We start from the raw sequence: 12,995 nt of genomic DNA on the forward strand, positions 1-12,995 counted from the left end.
TATTACTATATTACTATCTTTTTGCAAGCACTACACACTATATATATATATATATATATATATATATATATATATATATATATATATATATATATATATATATATATATAGTGTAAGGGATTGGTCAATAAAAACTAAATGTAAGACAATTTAAACAAACTGGATGGTAAACAAATAAATACATAGTGTAAAGTGTTTTGGGGATCAAAACTAAAGCGGGGGTTAAAGAATGCAAGAACTAAAGCGGGGGTTAAACGATAACTTTGTTAAATAAGGGAAACTAAAAAGTAAATAAGTACGGTTTAAAATAAATGGTTACTATGGTACCAAGACAATACACGGGGCACTAGGACCATGGGGAAACTACTGGAGTCAGGGATGGCTCCAGTTCAAATGAATTATTAAATTTCATGTCTTGTCAATTGTTTTAACGATGTAATGGATTACCATTTAAAAGCTCTGTGTTTATGAGTGTTGGTTGAGGGAGAACGTGAGTGAGTATTCTTACTGTCATCAGAAAGTTATGAGCGGATTGGAAAAAAAAAAAAAAAAAAAAAAAATATCAAGTGGTTTCTTTTTGCATTGATCCGGGTTGTAGTAATTAGTCAGTTTTTCAGAAACGTCATGTAAGGTTTTCACACATAGTTTGTTTATTGCGGAGTCTGTGCTGTGTACCTCTTGTGCCATTGCTCGGTATGTATTTATTAATTCTGCAACTTTATTATATGTTTGATGGACTCTCACTTCACGGCTTTCAAACCACTGAATCAGATCCATCAGTCCCTTGGCATGCGTCGTAATTAGGGAGAGTTGAGATTTTAAACTTTGCACATCTTTAAGCAGTTTCTGGAGGTCCTTTAACACTACAGTGTTTGGTGAAATGTGCATTTCCTTTAACGCGAAGCCTGCGTAAAAAGGGATGTATTTGGAATGACATATTCAGCAGCAGAATACCAAGCGCCCCATCGTGTTATGCATGGATCAAGTGGCAACTTTTGTCAAATGTACTGAATTGGGCAGTAAACCTTGAAGAATGTCATTGTATGCCTTGATCATGTAACTGGCATTATCGGAGACAAATCCAGTCACGTTATTCAAATTAACTTCAAATGCTTTTAAACATCTTAAACAGCTTTCACAACACCCTGTGCCACCAATGAGTAATTCAGAGTGCAGATTAACAGTATCGGCTAATATTACTTTCAGTTCGAAGGTATTCGATAGTCCTTGGAGAACAAACAAAATGTGCAAAACATACTGATCTTTTGCATTTGTAGACTCTTCAGTAACTACAGATACACTGTCAGACATCTTTACCAGTTGTACAATTTTCATCTTGTGCAACTCAGCAATTTGGGGTAGATATTCCCTTCTCAGTTGACCTGCTGTAGGAATTGCTCCCGCATTTATTACATGTTTGTTCAGAAATGCACGTAGTTTGGGATTATCAATTTTTTCCCAGGGGAATATTAGCACAAACAAATGCCTCTGTCAAATCCAAAATAACATCTCGTCTGCGTTCATAATTTTCGTTCCCCTTACGTTTTTTACTGGAGGACGCCGTCTCATAGCTGTCAATCTCAGCCTTTCGTTTTCTGTGTTTTTCTGATGATGATAAATGTCGGTCTATTGTTGACTTTCGAGTGTGGCCCAAAGATAAATTGGAAGTTGTGCAAAATAAATGATACCCATCGGTGTGCAGAACACCAGGTGGATATTGTTGCGTGCGTTCGCTCAATGAAATGCTTTTTGATTGCGATGTCTTTGACTCCATGTTTAGGTCTCTCGATTTTTCTTTTAACGCATCAATTTATTCAATTACCATGTATACTCATCATAATTAGCTTTTATTTTTCTAATTAGTCAAAGTGTAATGTGTTGATTTCTTAGTTGTGAATTCGATTACTATAACTGGAGTGGCTGCAGGGACATCTAGGGGATAGCAGTTGAATTAAAACTGAAAAAAACAGGTCACGTAAAACGCAGGACCATAACCATAGATCATAGCATTCTTCTTGACCGCCTTCAGAAGTATGCTGGGATCTCTGGAACCTGTCTCTCCTGGCTGTCCTCTTACCTATCTGGACGCATGCAGTCTGTTTTCTATGATGGAAGCAGTGCTGATGCAAACCCGGTGACATGCAGTGTCCCTCAAGGGTCTGTTCTTGGGCCTCTTCTCTTTAACATCTACATGCTTCCCTTGGGTCACCTCATCCGATAACACAGCCTCATGTTTCACTCCTATGCAGATGACACCCAGCTCTACTTAAAATTCGACCCTGGAAGCCCCTCTGCCATGGTCCGGCTCTCGGCTTGCATTCAAGACATCGAGGCCTGGATGTCTGCCAATTTTCTTCAGCTGAACACTAGCAAATCTGAACTCCTTCTAGTAGGATTGAAAACTCAACTCAAGAATCTCAATATTGCTGTCTTGAACCTCGGAAACTGTCTTCTGCTGTCTTCCCCCTCTATACGAAGCCTTGGTGTACTTCTGGATAGTAACCTCTTCTTTGATGCCCAAATCTCCTCTGTAGTCAAATCCTCCTTCTACTACCTCCGAAACATCTCAAAGGTCTGTCCCTACATTTCCATCCCGGATGCAAAGATACAACTGCACTACTGACTACTGCAGCTCTCTCTATGGTGGTCTTCCATCACGTGCCATAAACCGATTGCAGCTGGTTCAAAATGCTGCTGCTAGGATCCTTACCAGATGTAAAAAACATGATCACATTAGCCCCTGTCTTGCCCAGCTGCACTGGCTACCTGTGCAGCTGTCAACACTGCACATTCCAGAGTGATTCATTCAGAATGGAGCTGTCAACACTGCACAGTCCAGAGGGATTCATTCAGAATGGAGCTGTCAACACTGCACAGTCCAGAGGGATTCATTCAGAATGGAGCTGTCAACACTGCACAGTCCAGAGTGATTCATTCAGAATGGAGCTGTCAACACTGCACAGCCCATAGTGATTCATTCAGAATGGAGCTGTCAACACTGCACAGTCCAGAGGGATTCATTCAGAATGGAGCTGTCAACACTGCACAGTCCAGAGTGATTCATTCAGAATGGAGCTGTCAACACTGCACAGCCCATAGTGATTCATTCAGAATGGAGCCGTCAACACTGCACAGTCCAGAGGGATTCATTCAGAATGGAGCAGTCAACACTGCACAGTCCAATAGCCTGAAGAAAGTACTTTAGTTTACACAATACTATTTTTCTAACAAACTGCTGTATCACGTTGTTTTGAGCAAATTATAGATCTTAATAGAATAATTCATACTGTGGTAAATATTGTGCAACTTTAGGGTTCTTTTAAAGTTTTTAAAAGTCTTAAAAAAAAAACCCACATAATTACTATGCCTTTTTTCAACTTTTTGGTGTAGTAAAATATGAAATGCGAAAGTTCAAATCATTGTGTGAAAGGAAGTGTTTGACAGCGCCTGGATACACAATCATTACACAACAGAAGCACATTGGCTCGGTGTGCAGGACGGCAGTTTTTCTTTTTAAAGAGGTGGTGTGAACAAGGTCTTGTGCAGGGCTAGTTTTAAAATATTTTATAGGAATATATATGTGTGTATATATATATATATATATATATATATATATATATATATAATATATTTAAAAAAATCCCCCTTCATCGGGGACCCCCTTCAAGGCGTTGGGCCCCAGGGAAATTTCACTATCCTCTCGGCGGGCCTGTTCATACCAGGTGGTTCCCGGTTCAAATCCCAACTCGCACTGTGTGTGACCCAGAGCAAATCACTTTGTCTCCTTGTGCTCCGTCCTTGAAGCATAAAACCGAGGTCCTATTGGAGGTGACTGTGATGCATAGTTTACCCCTAGTCTTTGGAAGTCGCTTTGGATAGAAGCATCTGCTAAAATGACTAATTAATAATAATGAATTATTAAGAGGCAAAACTGCTTGATGCAGAAACTCCAGACCACACCCAAATTCCCATTGAGAACAGGTAATAACCATTTGTTTTGACTGCTATGCCTTTATATTGTTTGGTACTGTACTGGAAGTTAAATAATGGTTTTGTTGATTGATGAGCTACTCTTGCATCAAGTGTCTGATTTATTACTAACACCTTCCAGGAATATTCTAAAACATTTGTGAGGTTTAAAAATCTTACACTCTTGAAAAAGTATTCCAAGAAACCGTATTTCAGGGGTTCCAAATAGTATACAAAGAACCTTTTTAAACAGCAGGCTAATCAACCATAAATAAACGTTGAACTCTTGAAGGATTAATAAGAAACCCTAAAACACCCAAAGAACCCACAGGGTTTCTGATTTATAGAGCCTTCTAATACTAAAAAAGCCATGCAAATTGATTAAAACACACAGATTTTGTGCATGGCTCCACATTTGAAAGCCATATATTCAATTAGACTTCAGCAGTAAATACCGCGTTGGTGACTAAACATTCTGCTACTTATTAGCAATAAAGGTCACACTGTAGCGAGGGCTAAACTGAGTTTAAAATATAATTTATGGTAGCCTCCTATCCCACTGAAGGCACTACCTTAAAATTAAAATAGAGGAGGCTGTGTGGTCCATTGGTTAAAGAAAAGGTCTTGTAACCAGGTGGTCCCCGGTTCAAATTCCACCTCAGCCCTCACTTAACCTCCTTGTGCTCCGTGTTTCGGGTGAGACTTAATTGTAAGTGACTCTGCAGCTGATGCATAGTTCACACACCCTAGTCTCTGTAAGTCCTCTTGGATAAAGGCATCTGCTAAATAAACAAATAATAATAATAGGTTGTTATCACCAGGTTATTTTATTTGGGCCAGGGGATGAGGTCTTGACCAAATACAACACAAACACAATAGAAATGGCAGGGATGTAAAATAGTCAAATTTATTTAAAACACAATTTCGTTTTAATTCTCATTTTGCACAAACTAGTGCTGTCTGTTAGTTACAGCCAAATACTTCAATTCGATACATTGTTTCAGCGGTTCAGTCATTCTCTCAGGCATTACACTGTCACATAGTTTACTATAGCAGCAACTCATTTAGAGCAAGAATACATTGTTTCATTTCTCTCTCGTATTCAGACACACACAGCACTAGACAAGACAGGAGGTTCCCAAATTAGACATAAAAACGATTTATGAAAATGTTTATTTTATATATGCATATGACACACAATGTAAAAACAAATTCATTTTTGAAGAAAATGGGAAATGCATCAAGGTTTCTGTATTTGAAGTCACCCTGCATAACATGAAAATCTAAACTGTTTTTCTTTGTTTGCTCATTTTTCCTTACATGTTGTAAACTACATAATTGTGTGTTTGCTTGCCTTTGCACTGAAATTACATTGTATCCATTTTTTATGAAATATCTGTATATATGAATATGTTAACTACATTTAAACTTTATCATTGTAAGCAAGAACAAAAAAGTTGTGCAAAAAAGTTGTGAAACTGTTGCAGCTATATATACACGTGTTATTTTTTAAATCACATATATACTGACTGTTACAGTTAGGGGCCACCAGCAATTCTAGACCTTTGCAATGGTTCTACTTGTGCAAATACTGTTACTTTATCACCGCCTTCCCTGCAAAGTAGAAAGGCGGCCGCACTATATTCCACTATAAAGAAAAAGAGAAAAACTATGTTAATCAATATGGTTCTGCTAAAATAATATTAAATAGATAGATAATATAAAAACAAAATAAATAGTTGTATTACCCGGAATGGGCAGTTAAAGGTGGGTTCTTTCAATAGTGTTATGTTGTTCTCACTTAGTTGTATTGTGTGTATCATTTTCATACTCTTTGCAGCTTCGGAACCCCGTGTTACAGACTATTCTTTACCAGACCGCTTTGTGCTTTAAAATGCCTCTGTGCTTCAAAAATGCTTACCTATGCATTTTACCATACCTCTGTGTTTTAAAATCCTCCCATGTGCTTTACAATGCTTCCATATGCTTTACCATAGCTCTCTGACCTTTACAATGATTTACCATATCCATCTGTGCCTCCTATTTTCTGTTCTGAATGCCCCTTTTATCTAATCTCCATTTGTGACCCCTGGTCCTTGTTTCATTTTTCAGGTCAAAGAAGTCCCCTGGGTTGACATTGTCTATACCTTTTAGGATTTTGAATGTTTGAATCAGATCGCCACGTAGTCTTCTTTGTCCAAGATTGAATATATTCAATTCTTTCAGCCTGTCTGCATATGACATGCCTTTTAAACCCGGGATAATTCTGGTTGCTCTTCTTTGCACTCTTTCTAGAGCAGCAATATCCGTTTTGTAACGAGGTGACCAGAACTAAACACAATATTTGATTTAAATTCAACACTTTTCACAATATATCCAAGCATCTTGTTGGCCTTTTTTTTTTTTTATAGCTTCCCCACATTGTCTAGATGAAGACATTTCCGAGTCAATATAAACCCCTAGTTCTTTTTCATAGATTCCTTCTTCAAATTTCAGGTGAGGTCTTACTAATGCATTGCAAAGTTTTAACATTACTTCCCTTGATTTAAATTCAACACTCCTCACAATATATCCGAGCATCTTGTTAGCCTTTTTTATTGCTTCCCCACATTGTCTAGAGGAAGACATTTCTGAGTCAACATAAACTCCTAGGTCTTTTTCATAGTTCCCTCCTTCAATTTCAATATCTCCCATATGATATTTATAATGCACATTTTTATTGCCTGCATGCAATACTTTACATTTTTCTCTATTAAATTTCATTTGCCATGTGTCTGCCCAGTTCTGAATGCTGTCTAGATCATTTTGAATGACCTTTGCTGCTGCAGCAGTCTTTGCCACTCCTCCTATTTTTGTGTCGTCTGCAAATTTACCAAGTTTGCTTACTATACCACTGGTTACCTCGCTCCATTTTGAGGTTTCTCCTCTAATCAGTACTTTGTTTTCTACATATTAACCACTCCCTAATCCATGTGCATGCATTTCCTTGAATCCCTACTGCGTTCAGTTTGAGAATTAATCTTATGCGAAACTTTGTCAAAAGCTTTTTGGAAATCTAAATAAACCATGTCATATGCTTTGCAATTATCCATTGTCGATGTTGCATCCTCAAAAATGTATCCCTGTGCTTTACCATAATTCGTTGTGCTTTCCAATGCTTTGCCTGACCTCTCTGTGCTTTAAAATGCTTCCCGGTGCTTTACCATACCTGTCTGTGCTTTACAATGTATCCCTGTGCTTAACCATAACTCTCTGTGCTTTACAATGCTTCCCTGTGGTTTACCAGACCTCTCTGTGCTTCACCATAATTTGCTTGATTTGTCGTCTATTTCTGGTATTTTATGTCTAATGCTGAAAACTAGATTTTAGCAAACCAAAACAATGTAGCACTGAGTTTGTCCCATCTGCTACGCTCAGTACAGCAGGTCACAGAAAAGCCAGTACAGACGCACTGATAGGCTGATTAAAACCGCTTTAGAGTATGTATTATTTAAAATATATTTCAGTGAGGTTTTTGTTTTGTCTAAGTGCTTAGAAATACAAAAAACGCCCATCTACAAAAGAAAGATACGTAGTTTGCGTCGCTTGCGTTGTGCAGTAGTTCACGAGGTTTCTTTCCTTCCCTCACCAACTGAAAAAGTGTCCTGATTTTTCACTCTTGCTATCTGGTCACCCTAGGTCAGCATGGCTAAATAAATATGCACACAGGTTTAAGAGTTTAGTTCAGTAGAAAGGCTCGAGTGAGCATAATTAAGACAGCTAGCCGAATGGTGACAAATAGCTTAAAATTGCTGTGGTTTGAAGAGATATGTGCGAGTTTCTGGAGTGTCATGACTTTATAACTGCAAGCCCCGACGCTTTATCCTGTGTAAGGTGAAGAGGAGAAGAGAGGACACTAACTAGGCAATGGTAGGTAACTGACGTATTTCATTGTATTTAGTAATGCTTAAAATGTAAGATTGTGTTCTCGCTGGTTCGGCGACGCTGCCTATTTGACTTTTTAAAATGCATTCACTGCCAATATATGCAAGTACATTTATTTTCTGTATTCTTAAAACATTTAAACGGTTTACATGCGAGCTATATAGTGGTTGGGAGTGTACCGTTGACAGTTTTCCATCTTAAATATTTTGAGAACTGAAAAATGTGTGTTTTGAATGTGTAGCAATGGCGGGAATTGGCGAATTAAAGTTGCTTTCAGCTTCTTGCAATTTACCGTGAAAAAAATAGGTATTTTATTTCTTACAGTATTTCACTCTATGAATTCATACTTTTATCAGCGCTGTGCATTTGGTTACTATGGCAACGCGGTCAAACATATAACGACTTTATCATGATTGGTGTTCGAGTCATACTACAAATGACCTAGCAAGGGGACTTTTTTGACCTGAAAAAGGAAACAAGGACCAGGGGTAACAAATGGAGATTAGATAAAAGGGGCATTCAGAACAGAAAATAGGAGGCACTTTTTTACACAGATAATTGAGGGTCTAAAATCAACTCTCCAGTAATGTTGTTGAAGCCGACACCCCCTAGGGGGACAGACCAAAACGAATGACAAAACGGAATGCCCATTGACTACAACGGGGAAAAACAGAAGGACGGTCAATATCTCCAAATCCCAGACAGGAATCTTAAAATCCCGAATACACTTTCTTTAAAATGAACTAGTACACAAAATAAAAGTGGAATGACAGGGAATGACGGCTGCTTTCTATGGAATGACAGGCCTGGAGTACCGAAAACACACTAAAAACATAGCAGAAATAGGAATGACAGCATATATATCTCCAAATCTCTAACAGGAATCTTAAAATCCTGAATACCGTTTCTTCAAAATAAAGTAATACACAAAGAAAAGCACTGAGGGTGTTTTTCACTTAATCAGCTGAACAATAAAGGGCTGGTACCCCCTAGGTGTAAACAGTTATATCTCAGAAACTATTCGGAGTTGAATGCTGATATTTTAATTTTCCACACTTCAATCACTTTTACTAACTTTGTGTTGATTTTCACAAAACAGAAATATTTTGATTTACAAGCAGGTCTCACAAATGAAATACTTTGGAAGTTTTATGGTGTTTGTTGAAAGGCAAGCTCCATGATACTACTTGCATTGACAACAAAGAACCATGCAATCAGCAGTTGAAAAGTTGCCAGAACATGAGCTATCTGCACAGGTATACCATCTGCTGTTGTCATGGTTAGGAAGTGTAGATAAGAAGTGTATTAGTGGTTTTTCTGTTACAGGCATGCACATATCTTTTGCAACAAGGGTTTTGTGCAGTTTTGGATAGGAACGTGGAGCTATCCTATCCTGCCTTCTGCACTTGCAGTGTTTGTGATCTGAAATAATCACTGCAACCCATTTACGTACAGATGTACTCTGAATATAGCCATATGTTTTACCTGCGATTATTGTAAATGCATTTAAAATTGGGTACAACCCACAGTCATCTGAATTGCTTTGCTGCACAGCATCGGAACACAGGATCACATTCCACTCATCTTTATTGAAAGTTGCGTCGGCTATCTGGTAGCAGGCAGCAACAATACATAGCAACACTTCACCATGTGCTTTGGATCTGATTTGTTTTTCATAGAATCAAGAATGACTAGTTCATGTGTAGAAAAGATTACCACACCAAAACACCAGTGGAACCCAGTCCTCCAGACATCAGTGTTCAATGGAATTAACAAAATGTCTTTGTTGAGAGCTGCAGTGCCTTCCAGAAAAGGATAGAAAAACGTCAGGTGTATCAGCTTTCACACACTGATATATGTATGTTGGGCATGCTAAAACGTTGCTGTTTTGCTTTGTATTGCAAACAAGAGCAGAAATTGCATCTTCAATCACTGAAGAATTGAGCCAATTTCCAGGCTGTAATGCTTGCATGTCATTAGTTTGCGGAATTCCCTGATATTTGATTTCAGGCATGTCCCATGGAAAGCTAATCACTTTGTTGCTTGGCTTTGGTGTGGAATGTTTAACTGGATTTTCATCTTCATCACTGAAGTCAAAGTGCCCAGTTTCTTCTCCAAATAAGCTTGTATGTGATGCACATTCAGCTATTTCACTGAAATTTAGTGTTTCACATGGTACTTGCTTAATTTCCTGTGTGGGAGTTAAGCAAGCAGAATGTAGTGCATTTCCTATGCTGTGCATTTACTCAGTTCTATTCTGCTTGGGTTTAGGATTATGCATTGTGTCTTCACATTGTTTTCTCTTCATTGCACCCTTTGAGGAGTCCGACGTTGGTTCCACGTCACAATCCTAGTCATCTTTCCTGGGCTTTTTTTTCCCCAGACTGGTTTGCTCTTCCACGTTTTCTTTTGTGCAGCACTGAGAGTGAATATGTGCGCTTATCTTCAGCTTCTCTGTAACCAATTGCCATCTGAGCAGCAACAATGTGGTAGCATTTCCCAGTACTTGGACAAGAGCAAGTAGAAGGCTCAGGTAGAAGCTTTACTGCATGAAAATGTGTTCCATCTATGCTTTTTACTACAAAAGTGCTACTTTGTGCACAGAGTGAAACATTTCCAGAATCTACACTGTATCTGGCCATAGATGTTTGTGATATCCGGTACTGTTGTCTTTTCTCCACACATGCCACTTGTGTTGCAGTACTACCTTTAATCTGTTCAATGATTGTTTCTAGAGGATAAAACACTGGAAGTGACATGTGAATAGGGCTCTCGGCCAGGTGTTGAAAATTCTTGAGTTCATAGTTTCCAAGCCCAATGTGTGAACTCATGGATGTAATACATCTGCATGTAGAACATTGCCAGTACCATGCTGTCGACAGGCATGCTTATCCAATCAGTTTGCTGCTTTATCACTTTATGCATGCTTTCACTGATATTGTTTGTCGCAGTCATGTTATTCTGGAAGGCAGCAAACCTCTCTGTAATAAATTTTGCAGCATGCTGTGCAATAGGATCCTTGATTTGTTGGTCAAAATACTCTTGAAATGGAATGCTCCATTCCAGACAAAAATGGTCACACAGCTCTTAAAGAATCCAATGAAGAGCTATTGATGAGTTGTTTTACATGATCTTTTAAAACTTTTGTGTCATCCTTTAACCCTCCATGCTGTTTGATCCAATTGTCTACATCTGAAATGTGATTAGAACAGAAGATGTGTGGGAGGTTTGGGTAACCTTGCTGAATGGAATCCACAATTCCTCTTTCTCTGTCACTCACAAAAGGAATGGCATGTATTTTGTCACCATTCAGCAGGTTCAAAATATACCTTAGATAGTTCTGATGATAGGTTTTAAACTTCCTTTCATGTAACAGGAAGGCAACTGGAAACACTGGATCCCCAATCAAAGATACATTGCGAATTACAAAGGGTGATATGTAGAAATCACCAAGATTTCCATTACACGAGAGTAGATGTTAAAACTTCATGCTGATTTGAACTCGGCTCTCGCCAAGATAAGCACCAACTAAGACGTAGCTTTACAGTAAACTAATGTGATCCATATGTGTCTCCATCCATTTATGTTTCCTTCCATATGATGATGTAGATATCCTTCGGTCTGGTGTTAATGGCTGAAGTGTAATGCTGGCTCCAGGGATCAGCTTATTTTGCCTCCCTGGCGCATCAGCACACACAACAGCTGCGATGCTGGCTCCGGGGATCAACCACAGTGCGGCCTCCCCAGCGCATCAGCATGACACCCGTCTGGACAGCTAAGTAGGGTACATCTGTGGGGTCTTCAAGTGGGCACCTTCCATCCTCAGTGTTTCGTCGACTAGCCCACGACACCTCAAGAGGGCTCGACGGTGATTCTGGCGTCCCAGCATCACCCCCCTCCATCCCCCACTCAACTCAGCCCAGCTTACTTACCTGTACATCAGCGTTTCTTTCTTTCTATTGTGCTTGAGATCCCCAGCCAGAATCTTTCCGTCTCAACCACAGCCAGTTGCTGCTCCTCTCTGCTGCTTCAGATAAGTTCTTCAATGTGCGACGCAACTCTTGGCCACTGAATCCGACGTCTCTGAGAAACCGGGTTGTAGAATGTGCCACAAATCCTCAACAACCCACCTCCACTGGGTAAACCGGGACTCTCCATCCTCGCTGTTCCGCTTCAGTGGCTAGTTGAGCATACCGCAGTTTCTTCCTCTCATACGCCTCATCTACAGCATCCTCCCATGGCACTGTTAACTCTACCAGGTGAACAAGGCGTGCTGATCCAGACCACAAGACAATATCTGGTCGAAGGTTAGTGGTGGCAATCTCAGGTGGAAAAATAAGCCGTTGACCAACATCTGCCAGCATTTTCCAGTCTCTAGCAACTTCCAGTTGTCCTGGGCGAGGATTGGTTTTAACACCTTTTCTTGGTGGTTGCTCTCCTGGGCGGAGGAATGTTGTCTTTTGTGTGTAATGTTTTGATGGAACAGGTGGCAACTTATTGGTCATGTTACGCTTGTCTTCCAATGCTAAGGCCAAACATCTCAGCACCTGGTCATGGCGCCAAGTTAACCGTCTTTGGCTAAGAGCCACCTTACATCCTGTCAAAATGTGCCTTAATGTTGCAGGTGATGAACACAAAGGACATGAGGGATCCTCTCCTACCCAGAGGTTTAGGTTCTGTGGTGATGGGAGAACATCATATGTTGACCTGATGAGGAAACTGATCCTGCTCTGTTCCATTGACCATAGGTCTTGCCAGCCCATCTTGCGTTGTTCCACACTCTCCCATCTCATCCATTCTCCCTGCTTGGCCTGGGAAATGGCCTTTATACACCTCATCCTCTCCTCCTGCTTTTGCACCTCGTTGACTACCAGCTTCCTCCTTTGAGCTGGGGCTGCCTTGTGCCATGTAGGAGGAACTGAACTGAAACCAGACCCCCTCTTCCATGCTGAACTTGCCCCATGATATCACCAATTCGAAGGGCAGCCTTTGCAGTTATCCTTGGTTCTTTTTCTACCATTGGCACTATCCTTCTGTTCAATCTGGGGTCGATTTTCCTCTTGCGGCCAAGCCCAGGGAGGTTGGCTACATTTCCATGGACC

Source organism: Acipenser ruthenus, chromosome 39 (genome assembly GCF_902713425.1).
Source record: "Acipenser ruthenus chromosome 39, fAciRut3.2 maternal haplotype, whole genome shotgun sequence".
NCBI lineage: Eukaryota > Metazoa > Chordata > Actinopteri > Acipenseriformes > Acipenseridae > Acipenser > Acipenser ruthenus.